General features: G+C 37.0%; 1 protein-coding gene and 1 long non-coding RNA gene across 7 annotated transcripts in view; one reads left to right on the top strand and one right to left on the bottom strand.

Annotated features, from left to right (window-relative positions):
- Window positions 1–7,073, bottom strand: part of SLC8A1 (solute carrier family 8 member A1) — a 350,756-nt gene extending 343,683 nt beyond the window's left edge. For all 6 annotated transcript variants that reach the window (XM_053666917.1, XM_053666920.1, XM_053666911.1 and 3 more), the window contains exon 1: window positions 6,971–7,073. The gene's annotated coding sequence lies outside the window, so the exon portion shown is untranslated. The remainder of the gene's footprint in view (window positions 1–6,970) is intronic.
- Window positions 6,377–21,506, top strand: LOC119061538 (uncharacterized). Its single transcript, XR_005084809.2, has 3 exons — window positions 6,377–6,711; window positions 20,299–20,380; window positions 21,014–21,506. It is a non-coding gene; the product is annotated as an uncharacterized LOC119061538 (long non-coding RNA).
- The last annotated feature ends 1,330 nt before the right edge of the window (window positions 21,507–22,836 follow it).

The following is a 22,836-nucleotide window of genomic DNA, read 5'->3' on the forward strand; positions in this document are numbered from 1 at the left end:
ACCAAACCTGCAACCCAGACACATGTCCTGACGGGATTGAAATGGCAACCTTTTGGTTTGCAGGATGTTGCCCAAACAATGGAGCCACATCAGTCAGGGCATTTTTAAAAAAATAAAGCAGGCCCTTTCAGGGGCTACATTTGAAGAGCTCTGGAGAAAACTCTCTTAGCAATTATGAGACACCCAACCCTTATTATTATTTATTTCTTACTGTTAGAAAACACTTTGATTCTAATAAATGAAATAACACAAAGCCAAAGTCAAGTCTTAGAGTCTATTTAAATTTTCAGTCTATTTAAATGGCATGTCCACATTGCTCTAAATAAGCAGATTATTTGAATAGGTACACTCAACCTATTTACTTGTCCACATTGATAAACTGAGACAAGTTTCCAGATCCAAATGGAAGCACTATGCCAGTGGTGTGTTATATTGTGTGATTATAATAAAATTTCCAAAAGTGATGCCTAAAAGGATTTCAGAACTCTCTGAAAGAGAGGAAATACTGCTCTATGGCAAGTACTTCAAACAGTTGGATCAAGATCCGGATAATGTTGCTAAAAATGCTAATGGAAGCTTCTCGATATCACCATGTGTTGTGTTTGCCCTTTATAACCAGATAAACCGGTGCTTGACTTTTAAAAAGTTATTCCCAGATATCTGCAAACATTAAAAGATAAAATAATTAGAAAGAGAATATTCAACTAAGAGAGACAGATTTCAATTATCCTCTCTTCTGGGTTAAGTCCTCGCCCAGAGGCTGGTGAGGCTGCCATCTTCCGTGATCGGTGACTTTGGAGAGCCTTACAGTAAATTGTATATTTCGGAGTTAGTCGACTACCAAAGCCCACACATCCTTCAACAGGGGAATGAGTAATGTTACAAAAATATGTTTATATGTTAGTCAGGTGGACCTTAGAATGTAAAGAACAAATAGGATTCTTAAAATCAGCTTAACAGTTTGGAGCTAAATGATGAAGGGATAGTCCCCCTGCTTGAGGCATATGGGAGACAAAAGAAAAACATGCCTCCTTAGAGAACATTTTCTTCTAGCGCATCATCCAATGAGAATTATTTGGACGTATGCATTTTGTTGTTTGATAGACATTTACAGACTATGCCCACTGTATGTTGGACACTGTGCCAAGTCCTTCACACATAAGGATACGTAAGGTAAGTACATGTCCCCAAGTTGCTGAGAGTCTAATGAGGAGGTGGACACACACAAGCTGACCATACTAGATACTGTCATGGCAAGGTACGGCAGGAGCACAAAGGCAAATACAAATCCGAAAGGGATGATGGGAAGGAGAGAGTCACAGAGAGAATGGTTTTTGTACTGAGTCTTAAAGCAACAGCAGCATCTGGTAAGTGCAAAGAAAACAAATACACTGAAGAAAGAAGGTAATAAACATGTAAGAGAAGGGAGATCTGAGCCACTCTTGACTACTGTAATGAATCATAAGTAGTTTGGGAAAGCTGGGACAAAAAATGTATATTGGGAGATAGAGAGACAAGCTTAGGGACACAGACGGAGTTACAATTTCAAGAGTCTTTGGCACTATCTTAAGGAGTTTGGATTTTATCTTGGAAGTTGTAGAGACTGATTAAAAGAATTCACACATGTGTATGCCTAATCAAACTTTTGTCTGAGCAAGATCACTTTGTCAGTAAGTGGAGGAGAGTTGGGAGTGGCCAGGCTGAGGGGAAGGGCATGTTTTAGCTATTGCAATCATTCATGTAATAAATTATAAATGGCAGTGGTAATGGATGTGAGTGACATTCTGGAAGTATGATTATAGAATTTGGGGATTTATTTGTTGTGGAAGGGAGATAGCAGGTCAAGGAAAAAGGTCTAAGCTGCTTTCTTTGGTTTAAGGTTAATCAAAGAGTCAGATAAACCAGAAAAGTCAGTCAGATGGGATAGTAAAAATAATGACTTTAATTTTGAATATATTAAGTATGAGTAAGGGGATCTTCAGAAATGGGTTTAATAGACAATTAGATGTATGGATGGGAGGGTAGGTAGTTAACATTAGTAATGAGAAACTAGAGTCAAAAATAAAAGTGGTGGTAAAACAGTACCTAGCTGTTCTAAATTTGTTCAGAAGCTTTGCATAATAAGTAAATTACATTCTGATATATGCAAATGTCTTTAAAAAGAATGCTGAACCAACCAATAGTCTTTGAGGACTTCTGGAGACTGGACAAGGAGCTGTAAGGTTGCAAATAAGCAAATATAGTGTCAGTGTTTAAAGTCAAGTCAGCCTAACCTCATAACATTAAGAGATTTAAACTCGCTGGGCAGAGGAATTCTTATATATTACCTATTGTTGTTACTAGTAGTTACATGAGGATAGAGGAGGGTAACCCAAACCCCGCCAAGGAAGTATTGGTTAAAAGGAGAGATTTAAAGAGGTATTCTTTAAGTAGTTTGTTAAAACTTATGCATCATTTGTAAGCCAGTGTCTACAAGTTGGTGGAAGTTCCCAAGTGTTTTGGTTGCTGGGTCACATGCCCAATTCCCATCAGCACATATGGGAAGTTAGCTTCCAGCAAGAGCCTCTACCCCAGGACCAAGGGCAACTTTCTGCTTGAGTGTCTAACTGACAAGTTGAGGTACTTCTTCCATTTCTGAGCTCATCTTTTTGCTTTCATACTTTAACTACTTCAGTTTTTCATATATGTTTCTGGCTTCTGTGTCAACAGGAATTCAGAATCTGTTTTTTTTTTGTTTGTTTGTTTGTTCCTGGCCTGTTGTCCTTGACTCTGATCCCAAGTCCTCACTGGAGGAGAAGGAGAGGACACCAAGAAACTACTTTAAAAAACTTCCAGACATAAACTGAAGTCCATAGAAGCACAACAACAAAGCAAATATTAGATTTTCAGGAAAAACAGGAAAAGGCTTCTTTTTCTCTCCAAAAGATCAGAACAAACTCAGCATTTTGGTAGCAGCTAACTCAGAGTGACACTCTTCCTAAACGTGGTTTGGAATTCCCCACACCACTGAGTTATTGTTTGTGCTCAGCAATCTAACCAACATTTCTGGATAAGATCTTGGAATCGCATTATCGCCCATTCCACTGAACCATACTCTTCATTACTCCCCATGTTCAGGTCATCAGAAGGCTGGAATCATACGGTACTATCTCTTTGGGAAAAAATCTATGGACAAATGACTTAGAAAAATACTGTATAACATAAACAGTGCTTAGATATTCTTAAGGTAAATTAACTTAATAAAAACTCCAAGGACTCCTTCAGAAAAGAATCAATTTACCTGGGTTTAATCTAGTAGTCCCTAGTTTATTGTTTCATGGAATTATTTGTAGTCTATATGTTATAAACGTAGTATTTGGGGAAAGAACTGGTAGCTGCTTTCCTTTGAACACCTACTCAATACTCATTCATTCTTGAAAGAGCCTTTTAATTAGGGCAAGCGTATGTCCCAGTTTGCCCTGGACATTCCCAGTTTACTGCTGTTGACCTGGTGTAATTATTAACATTTCCCTCTTTTACACTCAAAAATGTTCTGATGACTAACAATATGGACACCTGACTTATATCTATTATCACCTAGGGGATAATAATACCCCCCAAATATCATGGGGCATATTAAAAAAATAACTGCCCTCATGGGGAGGGACCCCATCAGCACAATTAGTTCACTGAGGTGTGCGGTAGACATCACCCTCCCCGCCCAAGTGATTCTAACATGCAGTTAGAATTGAGAACTGGGACTCATTTCAGGGGAAGAAGTTAATGGCATAGAAAAGTCTGTTTTTTCTTCAGCAGCACCAAGTGCCATGAAAATTTGTTCCCCTTCCATTACTTTGTGTACCTTAAATTAACTACATCTACAAAATTTCTGGCATGAAGTTTTTTCCTAATATCTCACCATGACACTGGACAATATCAGGTGCCTTTAAGAAATTGAAAGAGGTACAGCACAGGAGATCAGTTTTGATCAGAAAACCACGTGATCTGGAGTCTTGGGAAGCTTCGCTTTCTAACGACTGACCTTAGACAAGGGCTGCAGCCTCTCTGGTTTTCAAATTCCTCAGCTGCACTATCTCCTGGTCTCCTGGCTTCTGTCATTTTTTAAAGTTCTTAAAATCTTCAGTGGTTTGTCTGAATGCCCCACCATTTTTAATCACCTGAGTAAAATTAATTTTATTTACAGTTCCTAAAGTGATTTTCTTTTGAAAGGAGTAACCAAAGCTATCATTTCCTTGAAACTTACTGACCTTTCCTATGGGCTAAAATTTCCATGCCTCTTGAAGAGCAATTTCTACTCTTACTCTTCATTCAAATTTCCCCCTATATTCCTGGATACTGTTCAAAGCCCCTAAAAACACTTGCTTGCCACCTTGGCTGGATGGCGGCTCTGTTGGTTGGAACACTGTACCACACACTAAAAGGTTGCAGGTTTGATGCCCGGTTGGGGTGTGTCCGAGAGGCAATGGATCGATGCTTGTCTCTTTCTCTCCCTTTCTCTCTCTCTCTAAAAATCAATAAGCATATCCTATAGTTTATTGATGAAAGACAGTTTTCTTATGAATAAGTGAGGGCTTAAAAAAAGAAAATAAAACACTTGGTCCTTCTGCTCATTGACCAGGCCCAGGAGTGACCTGGTTTGGCTGTGTTACATAGACAAAAGCCTTAAATTGGTGCCATACAGTATAAGGACAAATTGTAATTTCTCTATCATTCTTGGCCACCACGAATTTGTTTCACATCTCAGCTAACTGTAGTGTACATAGAACATTCAAGTCATTTTTTATCATATAAGACTGGTAGTACTTCCAATTATCTTCTCAAAATATGATCTCTTCAAGACTTTCTCCATGTATAGTCTTCACTGAATGCTCGAGAAGTCAAAAGTCCAAAGGGTAACCAGCGCAACTGTCACCTTTTTCATAGATATTGACACGCCATATATAAAAATAGCAGGAAGTCATTATTTATCACTCATATTACACTTACTAGGATTTTTTGCTAAGAAAAATGGGAGCAGACATTTCTCATGAGGAGTATACACTTGAGATGAACTTGGCAGTAAACAAATGAGAAAATGGTCTCTGATATCACGTGTGCGTTGCATCTGATCACAAATACCAGTGACATAATTTAGAACAATCTTTTACAAACTGAAAATGGCTGAAACGCCTGCTGAATTGTTCCTTTTGGAAAACTGGTTGATATGTAGTGTTTAATTAAGTATTTTCAAACCATCCTTTTGCAGGCCTGTTTCACTTTAGCTGAAGTTATGACAGCTTGTTGCCATTAGTTTTTTAAAAAAAGAAGGCATAGTTTATTCTCTCTCCCTTCCACTCTCTCTTTTTCTTTCTCTCTCAGATATTTGTCTTTTTAAGTGAAGTAAAATAGCCTATTTTAGAGATGTGGAAAGAGTAAGTGTGAATATGTTGCTAATATAATGCGTCCTTGGTGTAAATAGGAATAATCTAATGAAAACACCCATATTTTAGTATTATTATGGAAACAGAACCATATTTTCTCTTTTTCTACAACTTTTTGGGTATTATGGAACTGTGGCAACTTGAAGGAAACCACCACAGACCTAAAGTCAATTCATGTATATCCCTTAAGTGAACTGCCTTAGCCAGCTGACTATTTACCCAAAGAACATCTGCTTGGTTAGTATTACAAACATTTTACTATATTCTTACACTTGTTTATTCATAATTTTCCATGTCATGTTTTGTCACTGGGGAAGGAAAAATCATATTCAATTTTTCTTTCTTCTTTTCCTCTCATGCTCTGTCATAAGATCGAAAACTTTTAGTTAAATGAATAGTTGGCTGAAATATTACCTGAAATATAGACTTATTATTCTCAATAAGAGAAATCTTTTATTTAAATTCCATTATCTTGGATGAAATTTCTTTTAATTAAATCTTGGAAAAAACACACTTTTCACAGATATGACTTGTAATTTTTTTCCTTTGACTTTTATATTTTCAGGAGTTCTCCAACTTTGCTAATATTTTTTTTAAATGTCTTTAATGATCCAACAATTATAATTTGATAATTAACTGGAGTAGCATTTTAAGTGTCATAGATATGATTTGGCTAGCATACCCACTATTCTAGAAAACAGACTAGAGGCATATAGAAAATGGACATTTCTTGCCTTCGCATTCATACTTTTTCTTTGCACCCTTGAGACCTGCGGCTTGGGTTATTCAGCCACAACCTACTATTTCCCATTCATCCCTGATGACAAAACTGTGACAGCTTTTGGAAAATTTTCTCCTCAAGATCCCACGTGTTCAGTCATTAGCAAAAAAGAAAGCAAGAAAATGTGAAAGTTACTGAGGTAAGTCCAGTGCCTGCAGCTGGTTTCAGCAATTTCAACTTGTGCAAGACCCCGAACTTGTGAAAGAAACCCATGTAAAAGAATCTTGGAACAGGATGTAATCAAACTCCAATCTGCTGAGAAATGCTGCAAAAATGACTTCAACTGCCAAAAATAATAATGTCGTTTACAAGCAGCTCTTCCTATGTCTAAGGAAGGACTAGCCACGCCGGAGTTTACGCTGCTGGTTTTGGAGGAGCAAAGTAAGGAAAGGGCAAGTCCTGCCTCCCCCCCACATAAAACACACAGTATCAGAATCCACTAGAAGCTGTGGCCCATTCCCAAGATGCTGGCAATACCGAGAGAGAGTCATGTACACAAAACTCTGAACGGTAAGTGACCCCGGACAAAGGGATTATATTTGGCAACGATTCTGTGCTGTCACTTTCTGTCTGTAACCAGGCTGCCCTGTCTCGTGAAGGCAGGGCTGTTAAATACCTCTTAGTCACAAACCCCCAACTTGAATCTTTCCTTCTTTTTCTTTTCTCCCCAAATATTATCTGGCAGCTTCCCCCAAGGGACAAGGGCTTGGGAGGGAATATTCACAAATGATCCTTCAGATAACGTTCATCACAAAAGCCCTGCACCTACCTGAGCGAAGCCTGGGCTGCTCGGTCTGCATGGGCTGGATGTGAAAACAGACCCGGTGTGATGGCTTCTCCAAATTTACCAGAAAGAAAGGACCTGGGATGCTTGTCCTTTAAGTGTCTCTAAACATGGTTTGCATAGCTGGATCTCTTCTTATCTGTGCCTTTCGGCTTTCGCTTCCATACATGGATCTGTTCCCAACAGTAACTCCAAGCTGTCGAAAAGAAGCTATCTGGCAGCTCCCTGCTTCATCCAACACATGGATGATAAAAATACACATATAGAGAGCCTTCCAGCCAGGCCCCATTTCTCACCCCACCATCCTGCCACTGTGCCTTTTTGCAAATACCCTTTTTCAGATTGACATTTCTCCTCTCCGGACCTTTAGAGAACTACCAGTTTCTGATTCACACAGAGAGCTTTCAGGGGGTGGGTTTGCTTAGCTTTATGAAAAAAGATACGGTTAGGGTCTCAGCATCTTCATCCTTAAACATTGTAACAATAAGATGCGTAGGGGACCCAGGACATGTTTAGTGACTGAATGAAGATATAAATGAATGGCTGAGTAAATGGATGGCATCGTATGTTCATAAATAAATCCAAAACTATTTATTTAATTAGGAATAGTTGTTAATACTCCAGATTATTTGTCTTAAAGGATAAGGCAGCAGCAGAAGATCAAAGTAATCAGAATCTCTAAAAGAGAAGGAGAGGCCAGTTTCTTATTTCAACAGCTTCTCATTTAGGGTATTGCGGCAGTTCCTACTAAGTAAGTTTTTACAGAGCATATGGTTTGAGATTTAGAAAACTTTTTTAAATGTTATGAATGTAAACCTAATAGAATACTAATTGCTACATTTGTTAAGTGCCACTGGTACTTTAAAAAACACATAACTGTGACCTAAAATTTAAGATAGGGGCGGGGGGGTCATAAACCCTGCTCTGTGTAGCAGAGGTGAGAGGTACCCCTCAGGGGGTTGCCCAAACCCTGCTTAGCTTTCCAGTTCCTTTGTAATTTAGCTTCTCTGTTTTAAAATGTATCTCTCTCTCTAAAAATTTGTTGTTACTCCTATGTAACAAGAGATCAAACTATAGAGAGAGAGAAGAGAGGAAGAAAGAGGGGTGGGGGAAGAATTTTCAAATAACATTTTTCCGTTTGTAGTTTTTTTTCCTCAAAATTATGTTCAAATTCTTGTAGAGTCTCTTATTTGAAGAATAAAAAAGGCATTTGAGGCTCACAAGCATAGTTCGTTTTGGTGTACTGAAATGAAACGTATGCTTTAAAAATTCCAGAGGAAACAAGGAGGGATAGGCAAAACACCCATCTACCTATGTGTAAGGGGTTCATCATGTTATCCTTCCTACTGTGTTTGTATTCTAACATTTCTATGAAAGAAATAAAAGAAAAAAGGGAGAAGAGTACCAAATGGGCACAGGAATGGCCAGTTTGAAGAATCCTACATTTTATCAATCTCTGTGCAAAAGCACTTAGGCCAGAACAAGAAGGGTCCAGGGTTGGAGGTTTTTTATTCAAAATATTCTGACAATCTAACCTCTTCCCATTTAAATCCAATCAGATATGCATATAGTTTAATATTCTATATAATAATTTACTTTATGTCATGGATTATCTAGATAACATATTATATATAATACATGCAGAATATAGTCTCTATATAATGACATATCTAATGAAAAGTAAGATATGATATTTAAAAAGCTGACTAAATATAGCTCAGTGATAGTCATAGTAGATGATTCCTTACCAGGAGCTATTCAATGTCCTCTCTTCCCTTGCCTTGGATTTTAGAAATCCAAAAGTAAAACTCTTTTCTTACTGTCCTTGGCAGCTGGGAATGGCCACGTAACCTGGTTTGGTCAAGCAGGTGTGAACAGGAGTCCCTGGGAGGGACTTCAGGAAAGCGTCTATTTATCTGTTAAAACCTGACAGACTCAGCTTTTAGGCTTCTTGGCCCTGTACCCCTTTCACGGATTTCCTTCTGAGACAGCAAACTTGAAGCCTCAAATTGCAGCAGTCGTTTAGTGGCCAGGAGGGGACAAGCAGAGGACAAATACCTATGAAATAAGGAAGGTGAACCAAACACCGTTTCACTGTCACAACCCTGAACTTACCCACCTCTGAACTTCCTGTCATGTGAGAAAAATAAAACCCAAATTAATACAAAAAGCAGATGCCAGATTGTGAACTTAACATTCAAATTAGAAAATTGTGCTCTGGCCCTGCTTCTGTTACTTACTAGCTGAATAACATTGGTCATGTCACAGAGTTCTATTTTCTTCTCTGTTAGTCGAGAAAACACTTGACCTTCTAACCTTAGAATTATACTATGAGTTGCTATGTGTGGTATATCTTCATAAATTGTGTGAGATTATATCAATGTAAGGTAGTTTATTTAATATACAGGGTGGTTGATACATGGGGCCCACAGTGACTCCATAGTTACATCTAACAGGGACTAGGCGTCTGCTTTCTGTTCAAAGAAGAATTTTCAGACGCTTTGACGGGCTTAACTTAAAACCTCTTGTGAATTCTGCACTGAAGTTAGAAGCAGCTGAAGTACGAAAAAGATGATATGTTCCAAAATCCATTGGCCTGTTTTGGACTGGCCAAACGGAGATGGCATGTGTCAGTGAGGTTCACTGAAGAAGGGAGTCCATTTCCTGCCTGAACTCGGATAATGAGTAATCTGGGCTTGGGTGTTGGTTCCCAGTTCTGGAAGAGGCTGTGGGGGTGTGTGGACAGGAAAAGATATCCTGATAAAGAGGTTAAAGGCCTATCATGCTCCAAGAAAGAGCTTAAATTGGTCTCCTTTGAACCTTGTAGATGTAGAAGTCAGGATTAATGTGCGGACATATTTGCCTAACTCCATAAAGGAGGATGCTGTACAATGCGTGCGGGCATTCAGTTTCACTGTGGGGTGCTTCGCACATGCTGTTCTCTTCAGTGAAATGTTCTGCACCTCTGCCCAAAATCATGCATACACATACACACATTTCACCTTGGCCAGAAGAACACACTTCAGTCTTTTCACATTCAGCTCAGTGTCTCTTCCTTTCTGAAGTCAGTTCTGACCTTACGACCAGGTGTTCCAAAGCACATACAGCATATTGCTGTAGTCTGTTCCTACTGTCTGCCCTTGGCCATTGACTGTGAGCTCCAGGAGGACAAGGGCATCGTGTTATTTGCCAACTTTGTATCTCCAACATTCATTAGAGTGTCTGTCCTAGAGTAAGCAAGCCACAACAAATTGGTTGAAAAATTAACTGCATCAGTAAAAGAATGAAAAATGAGTAAATGATAGTTAAATCTCAACTGGTGATCATTAGCTCAGCAACCCTCCCTGCTGTGTAAGGTGTAAGAACTTCAAATGTTCTATTGCCCATCTGGGTAGGGACTATCAGCTCAAAGGAGACGGAAAACAGTGTTCAGAAATATTGACAGCATTCTAATTTATCCAGGAAGATTACTTAATGTTTCTAGTTACCCAACTCAATGGGCCACCGCATTAGCACAGACCGCTTAGAGCAGAGAGCTGACACCAACCATTACCATGGAGAAGGGGTGAGGATTTTAAGTTTTTAAAAGATCATAGACATCAGTTTTTTTGTGATGGAAACATTAAGTTATTTTTGTCTAATGAGGTGGAGGTACTCTTTTATAAACGACTTATTAAAGCACACAACAAGTTTTCAAAGGAATTGGGGGCAAATACAAAATGCCCATCCCATCTTGCAAGACGAGAAATGAGAAAAAGAGATTAAACACGGCTCTTACCCTGGGAGAACCACCTCAAATGTTCTCTCTTCTAAGTCATTTTTTACCTCTTTCCAGCATCATCATTGACGTAATAATTAGTCTCACTGGGGTTCTATTAGCACAATGTTCAGATTTCTTTATTTTAGCAACCTTTTTTCACAGTCCATCCAAGTCACCAAGTTAACATGTACAATTCAATGTTTTTTTGGTATATTCACAGATAAGTGCAACCACCCCTACAATCAGTTTTAAAACATTTCTATCACTTTCCCATCCCTCCATCTGCCCCTGGCCCAAGTAACCACTAATCTACTTTCTGTCTTTACAAATGTTGCTACTGTGGACTTCCATATGACTGGAATCATATAATATGTAGTCGTTGGTGACTGACTTCTTTCACTTTGCAAAGTTCATCCATTGGTAGCAGGAATCAGTACTTCAGTCCTCTTTATGGCCAAATAATAATCCATTATGTAGATCCACCCTATATTGTTATCCATCCATCCACTAAGGAACACTAGGATGGTTTCCATCTTTTGGAACTTAAGAACAATGCTGCCATAAATATTTCTGTACAAGTTTTTGCATGAACATTTGTTTTTATTTCTCTAGGCTGTGTGTACTCAGGAATGGAATTGCTGATAACACTATGTCTAATCATGTGAGAACTGCCCAATTGCTATCCAAAGCAGTGGTACCATTTTACATTCTCACCAGCAGGGTAGGAGGGCTTAATTTTTCTACATGGTTTTTGTTTTCTGACTTTTATTCCGGTATCCTAGTGTTTGTGAACTGGTATCTCACTGTGGTTTTGGTTTGTTTTCCCTGATGATTACTGATGTTGAACAGTTTTTCAAGGGCTTATTTTTTATTAGTGTATCTTCCTTGGAGAAATATCTATTCAGATTCTTTGGCCATTAAAAAAAACTATGTCATTTGTCTTTTTTATTATTGAGTCATAAATGTCCTTTATACACTCCAGACACAAATCCCTTAGATATATGATTTGCAAATATTATCTTGTATTCTGTGGATTTTTTCATTTTCTTGATGGTATTCTCTCAAGCACAAAAGTTTTAAATGTTGATGAAGTTCTATAGATCTGTTGTTTTCTTTTTTGCTCAGAATTTTGATATCAAATACCAAATATGAGGTCATAAAAATGTGTCCCTGTGCTCTCTTCTAAGAGGTTTATAGTTTGAGCTCTTACATTTAGGCCTTTCATTTATTTAGACTTATCTTTCCTACAATATATAAAATGAACTGCATTCTTTTGTATCAGATATCCCTTTGTCCCAGAACCATTTGTTGAAAAGACTACTTATCCTCACTGAATAATGTTGGTACACTTGCCAAGTATCCGTTGACCTTAGATGTATAGGTTTATTTCTAGCATCCTAGGTTTTTTTCCTATTGATCTATATGTCTCTCTTTGTGGCAGTAACACACCATCTTCCTTACATTATTTTGTAGTAGTTTTGAGATTAGAATGTGTGAGTCCTCCTACTTTGTTCTTCTTTTTCTCTTTGTTCTTCATTTTGGCTATTCTGGATCTCTTCTAAGTCACTATAAATTTTAGAATCAGGTTGTCAATTTCTATAACAAAGTCCACTGAGATTCTCATAGAAATTATGTTGAATTTGTAAATCAGCTTAGGGTGTACCACCATCTTAACAATATTAAGTTTACTGACCCTGGCCATCTAATGGCATTAGATGTTTGCCATTTATTTAATTTCACTAAACAATATTTTACAGTTTTCAGAATATAAGTTTGCACTTCTGTTATTCCTAAGTATTTTATTCTTTTTGACACTGTTGTCAAGGGAATTGTTTTCTTAATTACATTTGCAGATGGAAAATAAAGGTATCTGGGCTTTTTAAAAAATGGGTAGTTTTTGGAACTATTTAAATTTCTTTACTTGTTATAGGTTTATTCAGATTGTCTATTTCTTCTTGAATCAGTTTAAGTAGTTTGTGTCTTTCTAGGAATCTGCCATTTCATCAAAGTTTTCAATTTGCTGGCATATAATTGTTCATAGTATTCCTTTTCATCTCTTTTTAAAATTTCTGAGAGGTCAGCAATAGTGTCCACTCTTTCCTTTCTAAACTTCATAATTTGAGTCTTTTCTCTTTTGTTATTGGTCATTCTAGACAAGCATTTGCCAATTTAATTCTTATCATTGTTATAGCTTTCTAATCAATTGGCTCTTTTTTATTATAAAATGTCCCTCTTTATCTTTGGTAACACTTCTATTTTAAGGTCTATTTTGTCTAAACTAGTATAGCCGCTTCAGCCTTCTGCCTCTGATTTCTAAATTCATAATTTATTACTTTCTATTCTTTAACTTTTTCTCTATTTCCATCTTTTAATCTAACATGTATTTTCTGTAGAAAATATGTCATTGGGTTATATTATTTTCATTTGCTTGTTGTTAATCTAGTATGGTGATCTCCACCTTTTGATTAGATTTAATCAAACATTTAACTGCACATTTAGTTTTATTATTGATATAGTTGAATTTACATGTTTAATTTTACTTTTTGTTTTAGATACATGTCTCATGCATTTTTTGTTCCTCTATTCTTTCTTTACCGCTTTCTTCAGTATTAAGTGAATATATTCTAATGTAGCATGTTAATTCCTCGAGTGATTTTTTAAAGTATTTTTTCTTTTATTGGTTCCAAAGAGAGAGGAAGGGAGGAAGAAACAGAGGGAGAAAAATGTGAATGTGAGAGAGAAGCATTGATTGTTTGCCTCCTGAATGCAACCTGACTGGGGACTGAACTTGTAACCCAGGCATGCACCTTGACCAGGAATCAATAACCTTTTGCTTTGCTGGACAATGCCCAACCAACTAAGCCACACCATCCAGGGCTTGACTGATTTTTTTCACTTTATTTTTGAATTATTTTCTAGTGGTTGTTCAAGGGTTACTATATACATCTTAACTTAGCTTCATATTGAAACTAGCTTAATTACAGTGATATAGAGAAATGTTCTTCCATCCTGTGGGTTGTCTGTTTATTTTGTTCTCATGACTTTCTTTGCTATGCAAAACCCCTTTGGTCTGATATAGTCCCATTTGTTTATTGTTTCTTTCATTTCCCTTGCTTGGGCAGATACATCTGATTTCAAATATGCTATGAGCTATGTCTGAGATTTTGCTGCCTGTTTTCTTCTTGGATTTTTATGGTTTCTGGTCTAACATTTAAGTCTTGATCAATTTTGCATTTATTCTTGTGTGAGGTGGTCCCTCACATAAGAAGGTGTGGTTCCTCACACAAGAAGGTGGTTTAGAATCATTTTTCTGCACATATCTGTCCAAGTTTCCCAACACCACTTATTGAATAAGCTATCTTTAGCCCATTGTATGTGTTTGCTTACTCTGTTGATTATTAATTGACTATGAAGGTATGAGTTTATTTCTGGGCTCTCTGTTCCATTGATCTGTCTGTTTTTATGCTAGTACCAGGCTGTTTTGATTACTATGGCCTTGTAGTATAGTTTGATATTAGGTATTGTGATTCCTCCCATTTTGTTCTTTCTTAGAATCACTATTGCTATGTGGAGCCTTTTGTGGTTCCATATAAATTTTTGAAATATTTGTCCTAGTTCTATGAAATATATCATTGGAACATTGATAGGAATTGTGCTGAATATATAGACTGCTTTGTGTAGTATGGATGTTTTAATGATGTTAATTCTTCCCATCCATGAATGTGGCACGTGCTTCTACTTATTGTATCTTCTTCAATTTCTTTCTTCAGCGTCTCATAATTTCCTGAGTATAGGTCTTTCACATCCTTGGTTAGGTTTATTCCTAGGTATTTTATTCTTTTTGTAGCAATTGTGAATGAGATTGCCTCCTTAAATTTTCTTTCTGTTAGTTCATTATTGGCATGAAAAATGCAATTGATTTCTGGGTATTAATTTTGTATTCTGCTACTTTGCTAAATTCATTTATCAGTTCTAATAGTTTCTTGGTAGAATCTTTGGCATTCTCTATTTACAGTATCATGTCATTTTCAATAGTATGGATGGACCTGGAGAACATTATGCTAAGTGGAACAAGCCAGTCAGAGAAAAACAAATACCATATGATTTCATTCATGTGTAGAATTTAATGAACAAACTCAACTAACAAGAAACACAGAAATAGATTCATAGGTGGAGAATAGATGACAGTTGGTGGTAGGGGGTTAAGGTGTTTAGAAATTGAGCAAAGATAAAAAAGGACTCATAGACATGAATAACAGTGTGGTGATTGCAGGGAGGAAGAGGGATATAAGGGGACTAAATGGTAATAGAAAAAAATACAATAAAGATTAAATCAAAAAAGAAAAAAAGAAATATTCCCCTTATATAGCTCTACTTCAGTCCCCCTTTCTGTGGTATTTTATTATATGTATTACATCTATTAATGTTAACAAACCAATAATACATTCTTATAAGTACAGTGGTTTTCAAACTTAATTGATTCTGGAAGGTTGTCTGAGAAGTGATTTGTTTGAAACAAAATCAGTTTTTCCAGGTATCAGCGTGAAAGGGTTGTCAGGTCAAAGAACTGAAATTTTGTTTGACAACTGAACCATTTTTTCCTTGAACAACTCGGTGGAGAACCAAATTATCTGAGATGGGAGACGTTTTAGAACCGAGTTTTGACTGTATTATTTTGCTACCTATAGTCACTTTTTTAGACCAATACAGCTTTGCTTCAACTGCCTTTTTTGCTTTGTATTATTAGTAAATATATTATACATATATTACATTTTATATGTTATAAGCCTAGCAATACACTATGTACATAATTTTATACAATTCCTCTTTAAATCGGTTAGGAGAATAAAAAAGGAAAAATATTCATTTATAGTGCCTTTCACAATTACTTTGTTACATTTACTAGTGCTCTTTGTTTATGTGGCTTCACATTACCCTCCAGGTTTTCTTGCTTTCAGCCTGAAGAACTTTTAATATTTCTTATAGGGCAAGTTTGCTAGCAACAAATTGTTTCAGCTTTTGTTTATTTGGAAAAGTATTTATTTTGCCTTAGTCTTTTAAAAAAATAGCTTTGCTGATTATAGGATTTCTGGTTGACAGTATTTTTTCCTTGTAAGCTTTGAATATATTATTCCACTGCCTTCTTGCCTTTATTGTTTCTGCTGAGAAGTCAGAAAATCACCTTATTAAAGTTCTCTTGTGTCACATTGTTTTTCTTTTGTTGCTTTCAAAGTTTATCCTTGTCTTTGATTATCACCATCTTGTGTCTATTTGTGGTGTTTAGCTGGAATAAGCAGATATTTTCTAAATGTTCTCTGTCTTTCTAGGACAGAACTTTCTTGGCATAGAGAGAGCAGGCTTTTGTTAGGGCTTGCCTTTCTTCCTTTTTTCTTTCCTTCCTTCCTTCCTTCCTTCCTTCCTTCCTTCCTTCCTTCCTTCCTTCCTTCCTTCCTTCCTCCCTTCCTCCCTTCCTCCCTTCCTCCCTTCCTCCCTTCCTCCCTTCCTCTCTTTCTTTCTTTCTTTCTTTCTTTCTTTCTTTCTTTCTTTCTTTCTTTCTTTCTTTTACCAACTCCTATCTCTTACAAAGTACTTATTTATTTTCCTCTTCAGTGGTGGCTAAAATCAGTTTAATTTGCCCTATGCTTGGGTAACTAAATGCCTCAATACTTCAGTTAGCATTCAGTGTGCTAAATACTTCCAGGAAGGAAACAAACAGAAAAATACAAACAAACAAACAAAACAAACAAAATAGATTGCAACTTTAGAGAGACGATGTATAAATTTGAGCACAATAGATGATATTTAGAAATTTAAGTTAAAATTACTTACAAGCTTTTTATGAGCATTTACTGGTGCTGCTTGTATCTCTGGTTTTCAGTGGGAACCAGCAAGCAGGTTGGAGTCTGTCCTGTCTACATGTATTCTGCCTGGCCTTTCTTAAAACTGCAGTCCTACTCTGACCTTTGTTTTTTTTTTTCTTTTATCAAACTGAAATTACTAACTGATGACAAAATGTCTACCTAATACTAGGTATCATTTCTTTCTGTACCTCATCCTTTTATTTAGATTGGGCATCTTGGTTATTGACATATCCATACATTCAAATTGGGATCTTGTTCTATTCCTTAGTTTAGGCTGCATCAACAAAATTCCATAGACTGGGTGACTTAAACAAGAAACAGTGTGGAAGTTCAGGAGTTCTGGAGGTTGGAAATCTGAGATCAGAGTTCCTGCATAGTTGGATTCTTGGTAAAGGCCCTCTTCCTGGCTTACAGATAGATGGCCACCTTCTTGCCATATCTTCACATGACAGAAAGTGAGAGGTTTGGTCTCTTCAGCCTCTTCTAATAGAACCAATCTCACCATGGGGGGCTGCAGACCCATGATAGCATCTCTACTTGATTACCTCTGTAGGTAATTAAGGGCCCATCAGATCTCAATAGCATCATACTGGGGATTAGGGCTACAGCATATGGAGCTGGGGCAACACAGCTCCATAAGGACAGACATTCAGTCTTCAGCAGGACTTGGCTGGTGTCACTTGTCATTCTGCATTTCTCTTTAGTAGAATGGCTGCCATCTGTGCCTTTTATGAGTATTTTATTTTAATTGTATATATAAGACCTGTTCTGTAAATATCTTCTGTCCCTCCTTAGATTGCTTTTTTACTTTATTAATGATATAATTCTGATTTCCCCCTAGTTCTTTGAATAGCTAGTGTCTATCAATCTTGTGGGCCTCACCTCAGATATAAAGTCCTCTAAAGGATCTTCTTTAATCATCTTTTGTCAATGAAACATTTTAAGGAGAAGTACAGTATGATCAGACATACATTTTTAGAAGATAATTCATGTTATTGTACAGATGAGAGAGATAAGACACCAGTTAGCATATTCTTCAAAAATTCTTGAAGACATCTTGGTTGATGCTAGTTAAAGATTGTGGCAGCAGAGGAGAAAGAGGTAAAGATGAAACCCAGACATATTTAACAGTGAAATCTGAGACTTGGTGGATTAAAATGGAGACATTCAGAGAGAGGGTGATAGCATGTCTGTCTCTGAGTTTTGGCTTAAGCATTTGGGGGTCATTCAAGACCAAATTCTGATTTTGCCATTCCCCTGTTCAGTATTTCAGTACTCCTCAAAAGCATTCAGGGTGAAATATAAATTTCTTAACTTAGTTGTCAGAAATGTTTCAAGAGCTCCTTCCTATTCACACCTTAATCTCACCTCTGGCCACTCACCCAGCAGGGTCTTCTCACGGAAGCCACTACAGATGACTTGCAGTGCATGTGCGAGCCGACCACTTAGTAACTTTGGTTTTCCTCACATTTGTGCTACTTCTCCTGTGCCTTTTCATTTTGCCTGGGCTATCCTTCATTCTCCTCTTTATTTAGTGAATTCTCCTCAAATTTGAAGGCTTGCATCAGTTGTTCTCTCCTCTGGAAAAATCATGGCCCTTCCAGTACGATTTAGGTTTTTGAAACAAACTTTGCCCAACTCTACATTTCACTCTGCAATTGGAGGGAAATTACTATTGTATTGTTTTGCCTTTCAGTTACACTTCAAGTTTCAGAGTCAGGGAACATAATTTGTTTTATATACTTGTATTATTAATACTTAGTATACAATAGGTGTTCAATATAATATTTAACTGTATCAATGGCTAAATGGATAGATTAATAAATTCTTCTTTGTCAGAAAGATAAAGTAAGATTTCATGAAATAATTGCTTGATTTTGAATTAGACTCCTCATCGTTGAAGCAGGAATAGTATTGAGAGAGACACAGATATTGGTATAGATAAAGCAACAAATATATATTGTATGTACTGAGTTCCTGAGTAAGTGAGAAGGCAGGGATCCCAGGGGGAAAGGAGAGTGTGTGACAGCAGAGAAGCACTTTGCTTTGGCTAATTGTGAGGGGTCTACTTTGGTTGAAGGTTAGCATAGTTGAAGGAGACAATGGAAAACTGAAGGACCTCTGGCGGCAGGCTCATCTTTTTGCTTTTGGGTTTGTTTATTGGAGGAGTTATGGCACTGTCAAAATTGAATTTTTTATAAGATTTAATTTTTTCATGTGATGAGATCTGATAATAATAGAATACTATACCAGTCATAAAATCAAATATTGACAGAGAAACAAGTTGGTGGATTCTTACTTGGCACCTTCTGGGAGAAAATACCTAGTATTTTCTCTGTTCCTAAGTGGACATTTTACTCTGTAAGTTAACTATGGAATCTAATATAAAGTGTATTGGAGGAGGAAGTAGAGGAGGAGGAGGAGAAGGGGAAGTATGTAATCACCAGTCAGATTGAAGTATTGAGGCTTCTGCTAGTTTAAAAATGTGTATGTTTATATGGCCACTTAGATTTTAAATTCTGCCCTGAGCACTGGAATGTAGAATCATTGTACTTCATCATTACAGATCATGTCCAGGAGGCCTCTTTATTCAGCTAGCCCTATATAACAAGAACATTTAATTCACCAGACGTCATTATTTTTGTTTGTTTGTGTTCTATATTCTGGCATTTCAAATTACACAATCTGGTGCTTTGAAGTCATCACTGGAAATTTGGCTCTAACTAAACTGGCGGTGTCCAAGGAGGTGATCTTGGGTAAATCTGTTTCACTTTTGCTCTCTTCAAAGGGATTGCTTTTGTTCTTCTGTGTCATTACAAATGACAGGTTCTCTTGCCTCCACTTCTATCCAAACTCATGTCTTATGATGCATGGGAAATTTATGTATTTTTAAATTTGCAATGAACTTATTCAAGCTTCTGTGTATGGGCCCCTGAAAAACAGAGCAGAAAGTCCAAACTACAGTCTCCAATTCCGCCTGGGCTCCAGGGTCTCTAGCCCATTGTAGGAGACCACTGATGACGACCCTCATATGGTCTTCCCTCTAGGGCAAAGCAAGACGGTTGGGGGTGGTTCTTAGCAATTATTCAAGAATTTAGTTATGTGTCCCATTTAAAAAAGCAAAGCACAAGAAAATAAAGCAGTATTCAATTATTTTCGCCCTCTGTTAGGTCTGCTGGTTCTCCTTTTAAAGTGGATTAAAATATTCCTGACTTTAGAAACTGAGCCTAATATGTACTCTATCATTTGTTTGTAGAACCAAATAATGTGTTACATTCCTAAAGAAATACATTTCAGGAGAAATGTTTGTGAAATGATATTTCTCTTAATCCACTCAGAAGATTGTCACCTGACACTGACTATAAAAAAAATCAATGTTTAAAAGGCTTACTCATTATAAAAATGTATCATTTCAAGTTTATTCTTGCTCCCTATGTACACAGCCTAGTTGAACACGATTATGTCTAAGGGCAGCTTATCTCTATAGAACACACAGAGGCATTAATGCTAAAATGAAGTACAAGGAAGAAGTCTTCTGTTGTTAATATTTTTGTTATTGTAGGCAGAGCTTGAGGAGATGAGCTGAAATAAGCGTAAGCAATTTCAAGTTGTTTTGACCATAATCACTGGACAACAGAATAGAGAGAAAATGTTGTAATACTGTGTCCTTCTCTTCCCTCGCTGGAATCTAGGGAACATTTGGGACTGAAGATTTAAATGCCCCAGTGAATGAGGAGGCATCCTGTCAAGCTAGTTGGAAGCAGATTGAGTAAGGTCAGTTAAGATTGGCACCCTGTTGGGAGAATTGAGTGATGATGATGAAGCTGAAAAGGCAGGGGAGCATTTATCTGAACACACCTGGCCCTTGTTGGTTCCAAAGAAAAATCAAGAGACTTAGCAAAAACCTCTTGTTACTAAACGTTTCATAGAAACTAACCATGCCTAGAGATTCATAAAAGCTATCTAAGCCAATAAGTTATTATATATGGCATCTGAGCCATTTATTAACAGAAAGAAATGGCCCAGCAAGTGTTTAGAAAAATGTACAGACATTGCACAGAGATACATATTTTTCCAAACAACATTTTATCTTATTTAAGATACTTTGGAACTATCTACAAGCTATTTTAATGAGATTGCTTTCTGAAGGAGACAAGTTCAGCACATCACTGCTTTTCTTCAGGATTTTCCTCCCTCGTGTAAAATTTTACCTGTAACAGAGGGAGAGAATCTCCGGTTCTAAAAACTCAACAAATTTCTTGTCCACAGATACAAGTAAGTGGAACCCATAACTTTTCAATAACAATACTAGTCGTTGTGATTTGTTTTCAGTTTGTTACAAATTCAAATAACACTGCTGAGTGTAAGATGTTTCAAACTATTTTTGCACTTGTGTATTTGTTTCAGGGACCTAGAGAGACAAATCTGAAAGCAGGATGTTCTGATCCAGAAGCAGCTGGAAATGGCAGTAACCTGATATGGAGCAACCAAGAACTGAAGGTTTGTTTGGAAGGCGAGACTATGACCAGCTGTGAGACTGAGTGATGGCAGCTGAGAATAAGTGCAAATACAGCTAGTAGTGACTTCCGGTAGGAAGTTACTGAGGACCTTCCTTGTTTCATGTCTCTTTCTGTCGCGACATTTGTACCGCATCCATAGATTGCAATACTATCTATGGAGGAGGGAAACAAGCTCTTCAATTTATTTTTATTCTTAATAATAGCTTCTGAGCCTCCATGATTTGAAAATACAATGATAAAATGGCTCTTTCAGAAAACAATATATTTCAGAGAATAAGCAGCACAGATGGTAGGTAGAAAACAGACAGGGGGAGGATAAGAATCGTATGGGAAATGTGGAAGCCAAAGAACTTACAAGTATGACACATGGACATGAACTAAAGGGGGGAAATGTGGGTGGGAGGGGATATGCAGGGTGGAAGGGAATAAAGGGGGGAATGGGACAATTGTAATAGCATAATCAATAAAATATATTTAAAAAAATAAAGCAATATATTTCAAAGCCCAGTTGTATTTTGGACAGGTAAGAATATCTCATAATTAAATGCTCTTTGGCATACATTGCCTCTCTAGTCTGCCATTTGTTTTTATTAGTTGTTCTCTCTTTTCTGTACTTGCATAGCTATGAACAGTGATTTCATTCTTCCTTCTTCCTAGCAATGTAATCATTTCACTGATATACAAGGGTAGACCATAGATGTTGCTCATTAAATATTGTTGAACAATCTATAATTGTACTATTTGATATTTGAATACCACTTCTTGGGAGTTTGTAAAGCACTTTAACATAACTTATTTAATTAAAGTTCACTGGAAAACAAATATGTTGTCCAAATCTGTGTTTCTAAGCCTCCTTATTTTATATGCTTACTTCATATGTCACATACACTTGTCAGTGAATACAGACACGTGACAATATAAACAAGGTTTCCCAAACTCATGCTTTGTCCTTTGTTTAGCCTTTCCTTATGACTATTAAAACTTTTTTTTAAAAAATAGAAGCCTTCCTCCTCTTTATATTACCAAAAAGATCATTTGATAACTTAGAAATGTTTCTTTTTTTCTTTTTCTTTTTGACTTCTGTAACTATGTAAGGCACTGATAGGGTGGAATACAAACATGAATTAGATGCATTTTTTCACCTCGGTGAGATCAAACTTCGTTTGCCACTGACAATTTCAGTTGGAAAAAAATGGCCACTCATTTTAGGACCTTGGGAGGCAAGCTGGACCCTGAGAGGCTTTATGGTTTTTGGAACTGTTCTGTCTATGCTCAGATGTACAACACTCCTTTTCATCTGGTTGCTTTTGCACTGCAAGGGGCAGAGGCAAATTATTCAGAGCAACATCAGTGGGTCCAGAGATTTGAAACACCGGTCTTATCAGCCATGCCAAGTTACTTTATTTGTTCATGGAGCCCTTGAAAAATGAGAAGGAACAGCAGGCCTTCCAGAGAACAAAGAAAGAGCTGGCTCCTGATGCTTTCTTTACCAAATGAGGGTGTTCAAATGCATAGAAATGTTAAATGCCTACCAGAAAAAGTATCAATGAATGACACTGCCAGTTACAGCTCACTCAAGCCTGATTTAGCAATCATTCGAGATTAGACCAGGGAATGGTTTTGCAGTATGAAAAGCCTTTCAATTATTCCTGCTGTGTGTTAATGCATTTGAGACATTGGAAGGGAGGTTGTCAAAGGAAGTAGAATATC

This window comes from Artibeus jamaicensis, unplaced genomic scaffold (assembly GCF_021234435.1).
Source record: "Artibeus jamaicensis isolate MK-2021 breed Jamaican fruit bat unplaced genomic scaffold, CSHL_Jam_final contig_465, whole genome shotgun sequence".
NCBI lineage: Eukaryota > Metazoa > Chordata > Mammalia > Chiroptera > Phyllostomidae > Artibeus > Artibeus jamaicensis.